The sequence below is a fragment of the Chiloscyllium plagiosum genome, unplaced genomic scaffold, assembly GCF_037043375.1.
Source record: "Chiloscyllium plagiosum isolate Xiang-an unplaced genomic scaffold, Cpla_swu_hap1 HiC_scaffold_31, whole genome shotgun sequence".
In the NCBI taxonomy this organism is placed as follows: domain Eukaryota; kingdom Metazoa; phylum Chordata; class Chondrichthyes; order Orectolobiformes; family Hemiscylliidae; genus Chiloscyllium; species Chiloscyllium plagiosum.
The window spans coordinates 27,490,764-27,507,812 of NW_028270169.1; the positions used below are offsets into that span (position 1 = coordinate 27,490,764).

Sequence of the window (17,049 nt, forward strand, 5' to 3'; positions counted from 1 at the left end):
TAGATATTTCCACTCTCTACAATGCAGCTACCAATAATGCACACCCACATTATTGAACCTAATTTTTGCCTGCTTTGAAGTAAGTTTTGTAATCCAACGCAGTTCGGACAGAAATATCGAGACATCTAAATACACACGTTGCCTGTGAAGTGGACATTATGTGGTTGAATTTTTAAGGACAAACTGTCCAGTTTGTGCAGTCGGTGCAGTGAGAAATTTCTGAAGCTGGTTTCTGTTAAATACGAAATAAATGCGGATTTACTGAGATCCATTTCCGGGCTTTTTGATTTTGGCCCGGCTTCAGAATTGATCCATAAGTGTATCACGTTAAAACCATCTCTTAACACAGAATGGTTGGGCAATGAAAATTACCTGTAGAAATTAAACTGTGCAGAATCACAGTCAACGTTTACATCATTATGAACCTTGGATGAAATAAGAAGGCGCGAGGAAGAGGAAAAGATCCGGGAGACATATCTCATCATTGTTTTCTTTTTGGAAAAATATAGTTGGGGTCTAAGGAAGGGAGCAGTGTCAGGGTTTTAGGACCCGGAGGATATCGCAGTGAGTGGTCGGAGTGCCACTGCGCATGAACACAATTCCTGAGAATAAAAACTTCAGGGCAGATAGAGGGGGGAGAAAAAAAAGAGGAAAACAGTGGGAAGTAGGCACTCAGAGCTCCAGCGTCACAAAGTCGAGTCGAGTCGAGTGAGGAGTGAACGTTGCGAGGACCAGCTTGTGGTAAGATTGGAACCAGGGTTGCGTTTCTGGGATTTTTGTTTTGGGGGGGGGAGGGTTGGTGTTGGGGGAATATTTGCAGAATTCACAACAAGGAGCGAGCAGAGCGAACCGTGGGGAAGGTGAGTTGACAACGTTCCTTTAGTTCAGACTGAGTTGATTCTGCTGGATTTACTTTGGAAATGTCTGTGACCCTCCTGGGGGGGGGGTACTGCCTGCATCCTTCACCAACGTCCGTCCCTCGAGAATTGCCGGAGAACCCGCACCAAGCAGCACGCCGAGGATGCGAAATCAGTTCAGAAATGCGAAAAGCCCGCGGGACACCCGTTTAGCGCAGGGTCTGAGCGGAGAGAGCCGTGCTCTGGGGTGAGGGACAGTTCCTGGTCTGCACACCAGAGGACGCGCGGTTCCCAGGCTCAGTGCTGTTTAACCCTGAGCTGTGAGCCTTGCCAATCCTCAGCCTGACCGTCCAGGAGATAAACAAAAGGAAAGTAACCCAGCGGCGACACATTTCAAACCAGTCCGTGATACCTCCTGGGTCAACTGAAAGGTTGGTTCTCCATCCCCTGCTCCGTCTGTGAGTTTCTCTAAATATTTGTAGAGCCCCCACACACCTTGGCCCTGATGGGTTTGGAAGTGTCTCTCTCAGTCAGCAGTCTCTTCTCAATTCCGAAATGTTGGCGAATGATGCCGTGCTCAGAGCTGTCCCGGTATACCCGGGACCCAGGAGGGGGTTTGGGGGTTTATGGGGGGGGGGGGGGGGGGGGGAGTTGTCAATGTGAAACCGACCTGATATCGTCCGTGGATGGGGAATGAAGGGTTAATGTGTTCGACTCCAATTCTAACACCGGGAGATAACGCGGGGCTGTTTGGCGTAGCGTGCGGAATATCCCTCTTTCAATTGTACAATATTTTACAAACAACCTGTTCAGGCATCTCCCAGGCAAGTGGGACTCGAGATCGGACCCTTCTGGCTGAGAGGTACGGACACTACCACTGTCTCACAAGAGCCCTTTGCCTGTTTAACGTGTGAGTGATCTGGTCGAACACCCCCCCCGCCCCCCGACTTAATGAGTCGTTTCAACGTCCAGGGAGCAGCGCTTATTTTTTGATCAACTCTGGGAATGGGGGGGGGGGGGGGGGGGGGTGAGAGCAGAATAAAACATCCCTCTTTTTCCTAAAATGCCGCATTATCTTATCATCGGGTGACGCATTGCTATTTTATAACAAAAAAAATCATCTCGTCCTGTGGTAAGGCTCGAATTCGGGTTTAAATGAATGTGGAGATTGAGAGAGGGATTTGGGTAAGTGAGTTTCAAACAGTCCTGGGGATTAAAGGGCCACATTTTCAAATTGCAAATATTATTGTTAACAATTGGCGTCAGATCCTCTCTCCCAGGATGGGAGCTGCTTGCGGAGATCGGGGAGCTGGGTCAAATGAGTGCAGGTAAAGATGCAACTTTCCAACTGTTCTACTTTACTATTTTTTTTGTCTGTTTTGACACATTGTGTCCGCTTTATAGAGGAATACAGCGCGTGTGTCAGGGAAGGAGCCGAGAAAAACTCAGCGGATGCCAGTAGAAAGCGGGTCATTTTCTTTCAGGGGTCCCTCTAGGCTGAATATCACTTGTCACTCATTGCCTGAACCCGTAGGTGGGGGGAGAAAAAAACTACCGTTTTCGGTCTGAATAGCCGAAACTCTGTCTATATCTTACAGCTGTCCCTAGAACTGTTTCCGAGGCAGGATGAGAGCTACCGACTGACACCAAACTGTGATTTGACTGAGTGGAAATCATTGTCCAAAAAACTCTCAGCAAGGTGATTCCAAGTTGGAAAGCCACCTGAGGCAAAATGTCTCCCATTTTGGAGGTGGAAATGTAGCCAGTAAACTACCTATTTCTGGGGAAAAAAGAACAAGGTGTTTCAGTAACATTGTTTATTTTTTTAACCTGAATAACTAGACGAGCTCTTTCTAGTGTTACCGCCTCCCACCCAAACAGTGCCAGAAGCGATTCTGTAGCATTTATTTAAATTCAGACTCAACTGTTGCTTCGCGGTTGGCTTTTGTGTTTCTGTGGTTAGTGGGTTTCCTCATCCAGCTCAGCAGTGAAGACAGTTGATGTGTACTAAGCTTCTGACTGACAGATTATATTTGTCACAGGAGACCATGCAGAATTGTCGATTCCATCCTGAGCAAATCATTTGGGGGAAGAAATGTTTTATAAAATATTGTATTACTGTGGAAGTTTAAATGTGGGCTGTGGTCACTCCTTTCCAAACAAGTTGAGTGCTCTCTCCAGTTGATGGACTGAATGTTTATTGCAGAAATATTAGAATTTTTCTCAGTCCACTGCTACCCTTTATAGATCGAGATGATTCAGGACTTAATAGGAACTCGTTCAGGCTTTGCAACTTACATATATTTACATAATTACGTTTATATGCTGATAGCAACAGTGTATTTGAAGAGTCTCTGTAATATCACAAAGTACATCATAACTAGACAAATGTTGTTGACCCAAATAAGGCGTTAGCGTAAGTGACTGACAGGTCAGCAAGGGAGGGTCTTAAAAGATGCAATTGCTACTTATTTTTCTTTGTGCTAACAGAATTATACAAAGTAGCAGTTTTCAGCACAACAGATGTGCAGAGACTAAATCCATTGCAAATCCATGGAATTCATTCAGTAGGGAACGCATTGACATCAGTTGGAAACCCAAAATAAATAAGCAAGGAAATTGAAAGAGTTAAAAGCACAAGGAAAGTTTAATTAGTTAAGAGGAAGATGTATTATCACTGAACGTATCAGTGGGACATGATTTATCAGGGAGGTTTGATCATCAGCTATTTTTTGTCAGTATAAAATTTAATGGATGTAAAATTTAGTGAAATAAACACTGCTGTATAGTCAGTTAGACCAATGTAGTTACAATACATCACTCATACCTGTCCAAGTTAGAAATGGCAGTTTTGCATAGAGTAATTTTGATGGAGGCAGCCTAGTGACAGTTCCTGTATTATTGGTATCAAGACTTGGCACAAAAAAAGGTTTCATGATTTGCTGAATGACTTGTCTGTGGTTAGTGCCACAGGGCATAAGTGGTAATATAATATCGATGCTGGATCGCTTCACAAAGGGTATAATTTGGTGTATTGAGGTATTGAATTAGTTACAATACAAGGAAAGGTGGTGATTAAATAATGAAGGCTGATGTGACGCTGGTCACTACTGGCAGCAACAGATATTTTCAGATAAATAATACTTTCACATAAAGATATCTCAAACAATATCACAAGCAATGACTATGATCATTTACATGATTGTGAAAGATCATTTAAAAAGATTTAAGATATTACTACCCCACCAACCCCCAAACCATGCCTCCAGTCACTACATGTTGCAGTACTCTGTTGTTTATTAAGTAGTTTCAGGAGCTTACCACTGAGCAAAGTGCTTCAAAGTAAGGGGAAAACAATGGCTACAAAGCGGGAGAGGGTAAAGAGAAAATGGCCAAAGACTGAGGATGGAAAGACATATGAAAGTAAAAGATTTTGAGGAGATTAATGAACGCAGACAGTAAGATGATGAGTAATTGGAGAGATATAGGTGGAGACATTCAGTGGGCATTATCTGAAGGAATGGTCATGAAGGAGGGCCGTGGATACAGGGGAAAACCAGGCTCCAGTTAATTGCAATTTGTGCCGTTAAAGGCAGAGAAGAAATGGGAAAGTAGTGGAGGGGAAGAGAAAAGGAAAATGAGACTGAGCAGTCGGAGAAATTATTACTAAATGTTTCAACCACGATGTTATTTGTTGTAAGACTTTCCCTTAGCATCATATACGATTTGTATTGAGGGAGGGAATGACAAGTGGGAACCGTTCCAGTCTTAGACATTACATTTCAAAATAGTTTGTAACATTTAAAGTATTTTAAGTTTAATGAATCAGATTTATTCTTACAAGTTCAATCAAGCATAAAATTAATCTAGAGTTTTGTAGATACCAATAATAGGGTATTACTACAACATGTGTAAAGCTATTATAAGAAAAGATTACTTATCCAACTGAAGGTCATTCTTCCAGTATGTTAAATCTCTCATCGCAACATCCAGTTGTATTCTATCTAGAGTAAAATGCTAAGATGGTTCTGTCTTAGAATATCACCTGCAGCCTTGAATCCTAAATGTCTAATTCAAGATAGAAGATTTTCCAAATCCTTGCCTGTGGTGTAGCCCCTGTCATGACTTTTAAAAATTCATTCTCTGGATGTGTGCATCACTGGCAAGGTTGGCATTTTGCCCATCCCAAATTGCCTAAGAGGTGGTAATGGGTCAAGCTGCTGAAACCAATGAAATTCATTTGGTATAATCTGGTGAACAACGAGGCCACTTCGAAAGATATTTTAAGAGTCAGCCACATTGCTGTGAAAGCGCAGATGCATATCATGGCCACACCAGGTAAGAAGGTCTCCTTCACTGAAGCACATTAGTGAACCAATTTACAATAAGCTGACAGATTTGTTGGCATTTTCACCAGTTTCAGCTGTTTAATGTTTTTACTAAATTAAAAATAGTCTAAGTGATAATCTAAGTGATTATTGCTTTAGGTCTCTGGATTACAAGTTCACTATACAACCACTAAATTACTGTATTCACTTCCTACAAGGTCATGTTGATTTCCTGATGTGTGCTCATGTTGATGTAACTGATTTCCTGAGGTGTACTCAATGTGGATGTGGACCCTGTTGCAGGGAATTCTTGGTGGGGAGAGGGGGACAATTAGCCTTGCATCTTAACACTTTGTTAGCTTTATCACAGTGAACAAGGAAGTGACCATTATTCCCAGGCCACTTTTTTTTTCCCCTGTGCTAATCCATTTCAGTTGAGAGCTTACTTATGACCCACAGTTTTGAGATAATTTAGCAGTGTTAAATATAATTGGACTGCCCACTACACACTGATTTCAACCATTAACTTATGTCTGTCTTATATTTGGATGCACTTGAGGCTTCAGAGTAATATTTTAGACCTGTTTTCAAGTAGGTTAGTGATATTTTATGGTTAATCTGTTCTTTTGAAAACATTTTACTTTTTGAACAAATGATTGAGAGATACATTAATTAGAACCCAATCACAATTTGTGATAATATAAGCGATATGACACATCATGCAATTCTCATTAATTAAAATTCCTTTGATAGCTTATGCTTGTAAACGTGTGGAAACGATTTCTTTTTCATAGAATCCCTACAGTGTGGAAACAGGACATTTTAGCCCAACAAGTCCACACTGACTGTCCAAACAGCATCTCACCCAGACTCGACCAACCCCACCCCCCCACCAAACCCCACCCTGTAATCCTGCATTCCCCATGGCTAATCCACCTAATTTATATGTCCCTGGACACCATGGGCAATTTAGCATGGCCAATCCACCGAACCAGCATGTCTTTGGACTATGGGAGGAAACCCATACAAAGGGAGAATGTGCAAACTCCACATAGACAGTTGCCCCGAGGCTGGAATCCAATCTGGGACTGAGGCAATGGAGCTAACCGCTGAGCCACCGTGTCGTGGTTCATAAATTATAATTTGCAATTTTGCCTAAAACTGCTATGCCATCCATTTCGCATATAGCTGCTGTTTAGAGGAGCAGGTATATACGAGAGATTGAACTAAAGATTAATACCAGTAGAGCAAAGGGAAATATAAAATAACTAGGTGGTGGAGTGTGAGCTCACAGCTATGACCTATGCACTGACTGCTCCTGATCTCAGTTGGTTCTGTGAAGAAGATAGTGATGATGGGGAAAGGACTTCCCAGAGGCAGTAAAGTGAAATCAGTGACTGACACCCCTGCTGTAGCTCTCCGAATGTGGACGACAGAGCAATATTGGCAGAGGTCCACATCATGTGTCTCCCTGTCTGTTCAGCTAAGAAATAGCACAAGGTGTTAGGCTGGGAGATTTAAAAGAAGGAGAAAATGACTTGACATGATAGAAATAAAAATATTTTCTGGATTTGTGGTGCTGGAAGAGCACAGCAGTTCAGGCAGCATCTGAGGAGCAGTAAAATCGATGTTTTGGGCAAAACCCCTTCATCAGGAATAAAGGCAGAGACTGAAGAGTGGAGAGTTAAGCTAGAGGAGGGTGGGGGTGGGGAGAAAGTAGCATAAGAGTACAATAGGTGAGTGGGGGAGGGGATGAAGGTGATAGGTCGGAGGAGGGTGGAGTGGATAGGTGAAAAAGAAGATAGGCAGGTAGGACAAGTCATGGGGACAGTGCTGAGCTGGAAGTTTGGAACTTGGGTGAGGTGGGGGAAGGGGAAATGAGGAAACTGTTGAAGTCCACATTGATGCCCTGGGGTTGAAGTGTTCCGAGGCGGAAGATGAGGCGTTCTTCCTCCAGGCGTCTGGTGAGGGAGCGGCGGTGAAGGAGGCCCAGGACCTCCATGTCCTCGGCAGAGTGGGAGGAGGAGTTGAAATGTTGGGTCACAGGGCGGTGTGGTTGATTGGTGCGGGTGTCCCGGAGATGTTCCCTAAAACGCTCTGCTAGGAGGCGTCCAGTCTCCCGAATGTAGAGGAGACCGCATCGGGAGTAAGGGATACAAATAAATGATATTAGTGGATGTGCAGGTAAAACTTTGGATGTAGAAGGCTCCTTTTAGGGCCTAGGATGGAGGTGAGGGAGGAGGTGTGGGCACAGGTTTTGCAATTCCTGCAGTGGCAGGGGAAGGTGCCAGGATGGGAGGGTGGGTTGTAGGGGGGCGTGGACCTGACCAGGTAGTCACAGAGGGAACGGTCTTTGCGGAAGGTGGAAAGGGGTGGGGAGGGAAATATATCCCTGGTGGTGGGGTCTTTTTGGAGGTGGCAGAAATGTCAGTGGATGCTTTGGTTTATGCGAAGGGTGGAAGGTGAGCACCAGGGACGTTCTGTCCTTATTACGGTTGGAGGGGTGGGGTCTGAGGGTGGAGGTGCGGGATGTGGACGAGATGCGTTGGAGGACAATTTTAACCACGAGGGAAGGGAAATTGCGGTCTCTAAAGAAGGAGGCCATCTGGTGTGTTCTGTGGTAGAACTGCTCCTCTTGGGAGCAGATACAGCGGAGATGGAGGAATTGGGAATACGGGATGGCATTTTTGCAAGAGATGGGGTGGGAAGAGGTGTAATCCAGGTAGCTGTGGGAGTCGGTGGGTTTGTAAAAAATGCCAGTGTCAAGTCGGTCATCATTAATGGAGATGGAGAGGTCCAGGAAGGGGAGGGAGGTGTCAGAGATGGTCCAGGTAAATTTAAGGTCAGGGTGGAATGTGTTGGTGAAGTTGATGAATTGCTCAACCTCTTCGCGGGAGCACGAGGTGGCGCCAATGAAGTCATCAATGTAGCGGAGGAAGAGGTGGGGAGTGGTGCTGGTGTAATTACGGAAGATCGACTGTTCTACATAGCCAACAAAGAGACAGGCATAGTTGGGGCCCATACGTGTGCCCATGGCTACCCCTTTGGTCTGGAGGAAGTGGGAGGATTCGAAGGATAAATTAAGGGTGAGGACCAGTTCGGCTAAACGAATGAGTGTCGGTGGAAGGGTACTGTTGGGGATGTCGGGAGAGGAAAAAAACGGAGGGCTTGGAGGCCCTAGTCATGGCGGATGGAGGTGTAGAGGGATTGGATATCCATGGTGATGATGAGGCATTGGGGGCTGGGGAAACGGAAGTCTTGGAGGAGGTGGAGGGCGTGGGTGGTGTCTCGAACGTATGTGGGGAGTTCCTGGATTAGGGGGGATAGGACGTGTCGAGGTAGATAGAAATGAGTTCAGTGGGACAGGAGCATGCTGAGACAATGGGTCAGCCAGGATGGTCAGGCTTGTGGATCTTGGGAAGGAGGTAGAACCGAGCAGTGCAGGGTTCCCGGACTATGAGGTTGGAAGCTGTGGGTGGGAGATCTCCTGAGGTGATGAGGTTCTGTATGGTCTGGGAGATGATGGTTTGGTGATGGGGGGGTGGGGTCATGGTCGAGGGGGCGGTAGGAAGAGGTGTCCTCGAGTTGGCGTTTGCCTTCAGCGGTGTAGAGGTCAGTGTGCCAGACTACCACTGCGCCCCCTTTATCTGCTGGCTTGATGGTGAGGTCAGGATTGGAGCAGAGGGATTGGAGGGCTGCGCGTTGAGGGTGAGAGTTTGGAGTGGGGGAGGGTGATAGACAAGTTGAGGCGGTTAATGTCCCAGCAGCAGTTGGAAATGAAGAGGTCGAGGGCAGGTAATAGGCCAGCGCGGGGTGTCCAGGTGGATGTAGTGTGTTGGAGGTGGGTGAAGGGGTCCTCGGAAGGTGGGCGGGAGTCCTGATTGTGAAAGTAAGCTCAGAGGCGGAGGCGGCGGAAGAAGTGTTCGATGTCACGGCGTGTATTAAATTCATTGATGCGTGGACGGAGGGGGATGAAGGTGAGTCCTTTGCTGAGGACTGATCGTCCTCAGTGATGGGGGAGGTCTGGAAGGATGGTGAAAACTCGGCAGGGTTGGGAGCCGGGATCTGGTGTGGGTGTGGAGCTGGGAGTGGGGGTGGAGCCAGTAACTGGAGTGGGTGTGATGTTGGGGGGGGAATGGGGGTGGAGTCATGAGCAAGGGCGATGTTCCCCTCCAGGTTCTGGGGGCCGGGAATGGTGACAGTGGGATCTGTGGGGGGGCGTGTCAGCAGAATGCAGGTGCGTGGCATTGGTGGGGGCGGAAGTGGTGGCAGACACGGCAGTAGGGGTGGCAGAAGTCACTGAGCGTGTGACATCAGCGATGATGTGAGGGGCGGAAGTGATGTCACGTGATGCATGAGGAATTGAGGGGCGGAAGTGGCTTTGTGAGTGGCCATGATGGGGGCGGAAGTGACATCATCAATCAGCATGGCAGTGGCAGCGGCAGCTGCACCAACCGCATGGCTAATGGCGTCTGAGATAAAAATAGTCAGTTCACTGGCTACCCAGGACTGATTACATGACCATAATCTTATCGAATGCTTTATATTATTGTCGTTTGAAGATTATAGCTTTGAAGATACTCCCAATGCCCATTCGTTTTTTATATATAATGTAAGCCATGTAAAAGGCTCCTGGAATAGTTTCATTTTATTGTTGTTTCCTTTCATTTATTTTGCAGTGAACATCGTGATAGATGTCAACATTTACCCACAGTCATGAAATTCATGGTTAAAAATCACACAACACCAGGTTATAGTCCAACAGGTTTAATTGGATTGTCTGGACAATCACCTGATGAAGGAGCGTTGCTCCGAAAGTTAGTGTGCTTCCAATTAAACCTGTTGGACTATAACCTGGTGTTGTGTGATTTTTAACTTTGTACACCCCAGTCCAACACCGACATCTCTGAATCATGAAATTCATGAGTAGTGATATGCATATACTCTGATAATGATGATTGTTTGTTTGGCATCGCAGGAAGTTTAAATGTTAAATCACACCAACTTACTGGGGAATAACACAAAATTTAGATTAGAGCTTTTCAGGGTGCTTTAAGTTCAAAAACCTTAAGAAAAACCTAATGAATGAGATCTTTAGATCCTGACTTGATCATGGGTTTTGACTGTTCAGAGAAAACATTTCTGTTATTTCCAGCTCTTGGTGATCTAACATGTTTCTACTGGGAGATAATGGATTATTTTCATCTCTATTTTGCAGGAAATCTGGTTGGAAAGTACAGCTTGCAATGAGAGAGTGCCTCCCAGGGTGCTTGTGGTTTTTGGGCCTTTTTCTTTTGGTGTAAGAGCTGGGGGTTCTGCGTTCTGTGGAATGTATTGCAAAACATAAATGCAACTACGCAATGCGATTTTGTTTAGTTGGTCAATAAAAGTGTGGCCTGGGGCTTGGCAATCAGATCGCTCAGGAGCCAGCTATTGACCTGCTCTTCATTATAGCAGCTTTTTGTGGTTTAGCAATAAATCTGTGAATGCAAATGTGCCTAAAGCAATACAAGTTATAAATAAAAAGATAGCATTCCCACATGAAATACTACCTGCATCTTTTAATATAATAGGCAGCGATCAATGCAACTCATTTTACTTTTCCATTAAGTGTAGTCCAAACCTTGCTTGAAGCAGCTGTTGTTGAGCTAATGTGTTAACAAATGGAATATTTTTGACACTGTGTACCATCAATATATGTTTTAAGATGACAAAAACATATCAAAGAAAGTTTATTTTCCACATGCAGTTATTCATAATATCGAAGTCAAATATTCCTTGTATAAATTAACTTTACATCATTCATTGCATAGCTATGTGCATAAATGTATAAGGAGAGTTGCTGTAAACACTGACATTAGATTAGTGTTTTAATTGATTTTAAATGTAAATTACAATGCTTTATGGTAAGTCAAAAAATGACAGAACTGAGCACTGAGATGTTTCATTAATTATTTCTATCATAAATCCATGCATCTCAACAAATTGTACACTTTTAAAATCATTTATTTGATTATAGAAAATTTTTGCTAAAATAAAAATTGTACCTCTGCTTCCACCTCTGTTTATAAATAAAGTGTGCGGGAAGACAAGCTTATTGTAATTCATAGCAAAAAAGGTTAAATTCAATACCATTTCCTTCCCCTGTTAAGCTTAGTGATAATGCATAAAACGTATAAGATGTTTGAGTTCCTGTCTTTAGGCAGTGGTTTGCTAATATTCAGTGTTGACCTTTTATAAGTTTAAATGATAGAGAATGTCTGCTTGGATAAGGATTATATATCTATGCATTTATTATATGTGGGTCAAAAGTTTGTGTGAATATGAAATAGAATTGATACATTGAAATTCCACTTTTGAATCAGACCTTTGGTTGGATTACATAGGCATTGCCTTGAATCTGATAGCTAAACACAGATTTTTCTTTTTTTAAAAAAAAAGTATTATTGTCACTTCTATATAAAATGCTTCTCATGCCAATAGTCAGATTTTGAATGGTGGTGAAGTGCACTATTTCTTAACTCAGAAAGAGAAACTGTTTTATTTACTGTATCTCAATTGGGATGCCTTTGAGATCTTCTCCTCTTCATGGAAAAGGTGTGACCTAATAATAAAAAATTCTTAATAAAGAGTTTGTACTTTCGGTGGCAATCCGTTCAAAACGTGCAAAGGTAAGATGCTGCACAGTGTATAAGAAGTTAGATATAAAATCAGAGGATAACTGGAAGGAACATGAGTTGGTTTGCAGGCAGCCTTACCTTATTGACTATTGACTTCAGAGTTATTATACAAAACAGCTGTGTGCAGTAGGTTAGGATTTAAGGAAAAGAATGAGGATATGGGACTGATTGCATTCTCTTCGAAAGAGCCATTGTAGAATTCATAGGTGAAATAGCCCCTTTTCTGTGTTCGAGGAGAAAGTGAGGACTGCAGATGCTGGAGATCAGAGCTGAAAATGTGTTGCTGGAAAAGCGCAGCAGGTCAGGCAGCATCCAAGGAGCAGGAGAATCGACGTTTCGGGCATAAGCCCTTCTTCAGGAATGAGGAAAGTGTGTCCAGCAGGCTAAGATAAAAGGTAGGGAGGAGGGACTTGGGGGAGGGGCGTTGGAAATGCGATAGGTGGAAGGAGGTCAAGGTGAGGGTGATAGGCCGGAGTGGGGGTGGGGGCGGAGAGGTCAGGAAGAAGATTGCAGGTTAGGAAGGCGGTGCTGAGTTCGAGGGATTTGACTGAGACAAGGTGGGGGGAGGGAAAATGAGAAAACTGGAGAAATCTGAATTAATCCCTTGTGGTTGGAGGCTTCCTAGGCGGAAGATGAGGCGCTCTTCCTCCAACCGTCGTGTTGCTATGGTCTGGTGATGGAGGAGTCCAAGGACCTGCATGTCCTTGGTGGAATGGGAGGGGGAGTTGAAGTGTTGAGCCACGGGGTGGTTGGGTTGGTTGGTCCGGGTGTCCCAGAGGTGTTCTCTGAAACGTTCTGCAAGTAGGCGGCCTGTCTCCCCAATATAGAGGAGGCCACATCGGGTGCAGCGGATGCAATAGATGGTGTGTGGAGGTGCAGGTGAATTTGTGGCGGATATGGAAGTATCCCTTGGGGCTTGGAGGGAAGTAATGGGGGAGGTGTGGGCGCAAGATTTGCATTTCTTGCAGTTGCAGGGGAAGGTGCCGGGAGTGGAGGTTGGGTTGGTGGGGGGTGTGGACCTGACGAGGGAGTGGTCTTTTCGGAATGCTGATAGGGGAGGGCAATATATCCCTGGTGGTGGGGTCCATTTGGAGGTGGCGGAAATGACGGCGGATGATACGCTGTACATGGAGGTTGGTGGGGTGGTAGGTGAGGACCAGTGGGGTTCTGTCCTGGTGGCGGTTGGAGGGGTGGGGCTCAAGGGCGGAGGAGCGGGAAGTGGAAGAGATGCAGTGGAGGGCATCGTCGACCATGTCTGGGGAGAAATTACGGTCCTTGAAGAAGGAGGCCATCTGGGTTGTACGGTTTTGGAACTGGTCCTCCTTTCTGTGTTCAACCATTTGAAGGTTTATGTGTTCAAGAGGAGTCAAAATTGACAACATTTGAGCACTGTGCAGCGATGAGGAATTTACACAATTTTAAAGAAGCACAGTGTACAATGTGGAAAGTGAAACTTGCCAGGGTTACTCTTTGTCAATATGTGGTTTTCTCCACATCAATAACTACTTTTTTTTTTTGTTTTATTCATTCGTGGCGTGTTTGTTTCTGGCTGGGCCAGCATTTACTGCCCATCCCTGAATACCCTTGAAGGTGATGATGAGCTTGCATCACTGTAATCCATGTGGTGTAGGGGTACCTACTGTGTTATTAGGGAGGCAGTTCCAGTGACCACAAAGGGACAATGACATATTTCAAAATCAGGACAGTATGTGGCTTGGGGGATCATGCATGTGATTGGTGTCCGAATGCATACGCTGCCCTTGTACTTTAGCATTGCTGTCACAGGAACCATTGTGTTGATGAGTCATCATGTAGACAGTAAACGCTGCTGTCATTGTGCGTCAGTGGAGAGAATGAATGTTGAAAGTAATAGACAAGCAAGTGGGCTGCTTTGTCCTTTATGCCGTTAGCCTTCTCAAGACTTATCCAGATAATTGGGGAAATGTTCCATCACTCTCCTGACATGTGAAATGGTGGAAAGGCTTTGAGGAATTAGGAGGTTAGTTACTGGAGAACTCCTAGCCTCTAACCTGCTCTTGCAACTGCCTATTTTAATGGCTAGTTCACTTCAGATTGGTCAATGGCAATCCCCAGAATGTTGATTAGTGGGTGAGTTCAGTGATGATAATTACATTGAATACCTTGAAGCAATGACTTGGTTCTTGTCTTTGATCATTTCCTCGGACTTGTGTGGTGCAGGTGCTATTTGCCCACTATCAGTGCAAACCTGAATGTTATCCAGCTTTTGCTGCGTTTGGATAGTTGCTTCAATACCTGTGGAGTTGTGAATGGTGTTGAACATTGTGCAGTCATCAGCAAACCTCAACACCTCTGACCTTTTATGATGGAGGAAATTTCATTGAAGCAGCTGAGGATGAGTGGGCCTAGGACACTATCCTGAGGGAACACTTGAAGTGATGCCCTGTGGCTGACCAACTTGTAACAATCGCCTTCCTTTGAGCAATGTGTGACTCCACATAGTGGAGAGGTTTCTCCTGGATTCCCATTGACTCAACTTTTCTGTTTTGCTAAAGTTCTTTTGAAGTCACACTTGGTTAACTGCTGCCCTTATGTCAAGGGCAGTCACCCTCTCCTCCCTACTTATTTCTGATTTTCAAAATCTTGATGCAATGGCACCTCTCAAATCTACATAGCATGATCTGTAATCATTTGCCCGTTCGTTGACAGAAGTTGGGAAGATTAATGTACCGAGGCCATAAAATATCACAACCTTGAAACCTGGAAATGGTCCACTAAGCTTTGTTATTCACAGTTGCATGCTCACACACTATACATTTGTTTTCTTGTTAAAGAGGCATCCTAAGTGGCCACTTAGAGGATTGTGGATTGTATTCGCAACATGTGTTGGTGTCCTTAACCTGCTTTTTAACTGGAGACACAAGTCTGAGCTACTTGAAGTAGAATAAAACTTTATTTTAAGGCATTGAACCTATTTAAGCTTTCGTTGTACTTTTTCTGCTAGCTCTTTTTAATTAATAAGTTAACTATTTTACGGAAGATGGCAAACTCCAGTCAAGTTAGCCTGTATCACTTTGCTCTTTGACATCCGTGCAATTTAAAATCAAAACCGAAATAAAGAGAACTTGTCAGTTATGACACATCTTTAATAATTCTGCTCTCCCATTTTGTTTAAGCCTCTGAGTAAGAAGTGTTGCATCTATCCAGTTGTGCACTATGCAGACTTCATTAAAAAAAGGAAAAGTAAATGTAGAGAACTCTGATACAAACCAAAGCTTTTGACTTCTGATTTTCACACAGTAATTCATTGGGTTTGGAAGGGGTGAGTGGGTGTGCCGTTGTTCACAATGAAACCAAGGGATGACAGCAGATGACTGGGCATTTTAACCTGCATTTGACCAACAGAATGATGTGGGAAGAAGTCCTAAGGATGTTCTGTAACTTGAATCAGAGCATAATACCAATGTTTTTGGCCTAGTAACCTTGAGGTTGAACTAACAATCCTGAGTGTGCAAGTTCACATCCCACCATGGTGGTTTGTGAATTCGAATTTAGTGTTTCTGTTTTAAAATAGGTTGGAAATAAGGCCAAAAATGTGACAGTTGTGTCCAACTGATTCACAAATCAGTACTTGTGGAGTCTGGCCAGTATATGTCGACAGTTCCAAGTTGACCCTTAACTGCCCTTTTAAATCATTTCCGGCAGAGCAACTATAGACTTGCACCAAAGCTTAAGTTTAATTTGGCGTCATGTTCAATACGACTTCATGGGCTGAAGGGCATATTCCTGTGATGTACTGTTCTATGTTCTAAACTAAGGTCTTTCGGGTTTTACACATCCCTAGAATACATTTTAAAAATATATATCAAATTACTAGTATAGAGATGGATATACAGTGGTGTTTCTTTTCAGTGAACTTTGTTAAACATATGGGTGAAACAAGTTCAATTCCTACAGTCAAAAATATTGATATGTAATATAAAGTAGCATGCTAGCTTCCATTGGTTCCTCCCACCGTTACAGTAGAATAAAATCTCGATTGAAGTGTAAGTGGGAGATTTAATACATGAGCTGGACTATTCGGGGAAAAGCTTTTTGTAGGTAGTCAGCACTGTATGATAAAATTAATAGAAAGGAAATCTTTGGACAATGTAAACTCTCCAACAATTGTAGGGTTGCTCAAGCCACCTGATATGCAGCATGTATTCAGTGATTTGTCAGTGTCCATTCCCACAGACCATGTACAATGAGATGTGCTTCATTTAATGAAAGAACAAAGCCCAAATGATAGAGTTCAAGTGTTAATAATGTTCCATCTGCTGCCTTATCAGAATATGGAGGTGTGAGTTGTCTTTGTTTGTCCGTTGTTGTGTGTTTTCCTTCCCAGCTGTACAATCATCTGCATTTCCTGGAATCAGCAGGCCATATGTGAACACATCTTGAGTTCATTAGTGTTCAGGATGAATTGCCCCAAAGTGCAGTACAAACTTTGAAGATTGAGCACAGTAGGATCTGCTGATAGATCAGAAGATAGTTTGAGGTTCAGATCATTAGTTGACACAGATTTATGGAGTTAAGTGGGCTTAACTTAGAAACAAAATACTTTCATGATTAATTACTTGGTCAAAATTCTGGAGATCCTTCACTAATAACACAGTGGATATACTTACATCACATAACTTCAAAAAGTTTGCATAATCCACCCTCAGGTGATTGTGCAAAGTCTACACAGACATTCTCCCTGTGTCTTCGTGGGGTTTCTCTGGGTGCTTTAGTTTCCTCCCACAGTCCAAATATGAGTGGTTAGGTGGTAAATAGCCCATAGTATCCAGGGATGTGCAGGCTAGATGGATTAGCAATAGGAAATACAGGGGGTAGGTTTGGTTGGGATGCTCTTTGGAGGGGTGATGTGGACTTGCTGGGCTGAATGGCCTGCTTCCACATGGTATGGATTCTATGAAAGATGCCCAACAGAACCTTCTCAAGGGCAATTAGGAATGGAAAGTAAATGATGGCCTTGTATCCCACATTTCCAGAATGAATAAGATAAAACATAGTGTCTCTTCTGAGCTGCTGCCATGGAGTGGTCTTTGGGATATATGTACCTGATGCAATAATGCTTATGTTACTCCCATATCAAAAACACCAGATGTGGATAAAAGATTCAGCAGACATTTGTTACAACTCCTGGTATATGCAAAAATG

General features: G+C 43.9%; 1 protein-coding gene across 6 annotated transcripts in view; it reads left to right on the forward strand.

The window, feature by feature from the left end:
- Positions 1-617: 617 nt before the first annotated feature.
- Positions 618-17,049, forward strand: part of wscd1a (WSC domain sialate O sulfotransferase 1a) — a 150,618-nt gene continuing 134,186 nt past the window's right edge. For 2 of the 6 annotated variants that reach the window (XM_087977373.1, XM_087977375.1), the window contains exon 1: positions 1,906-2,185. The gene's annotated coding sequence lies outside the window, so the exon portion shown is untranslated. Of the gene's footprint in view, positions 742-1,264; positions 1,289-1,905; positions 2,186-17,049 lie in introns of those variants that run through there. The other 4 variants (XM_043718493.2, XM_087977372.1, XM_043718497.2 and 1 more) reach the window with 4 other exon arrangements.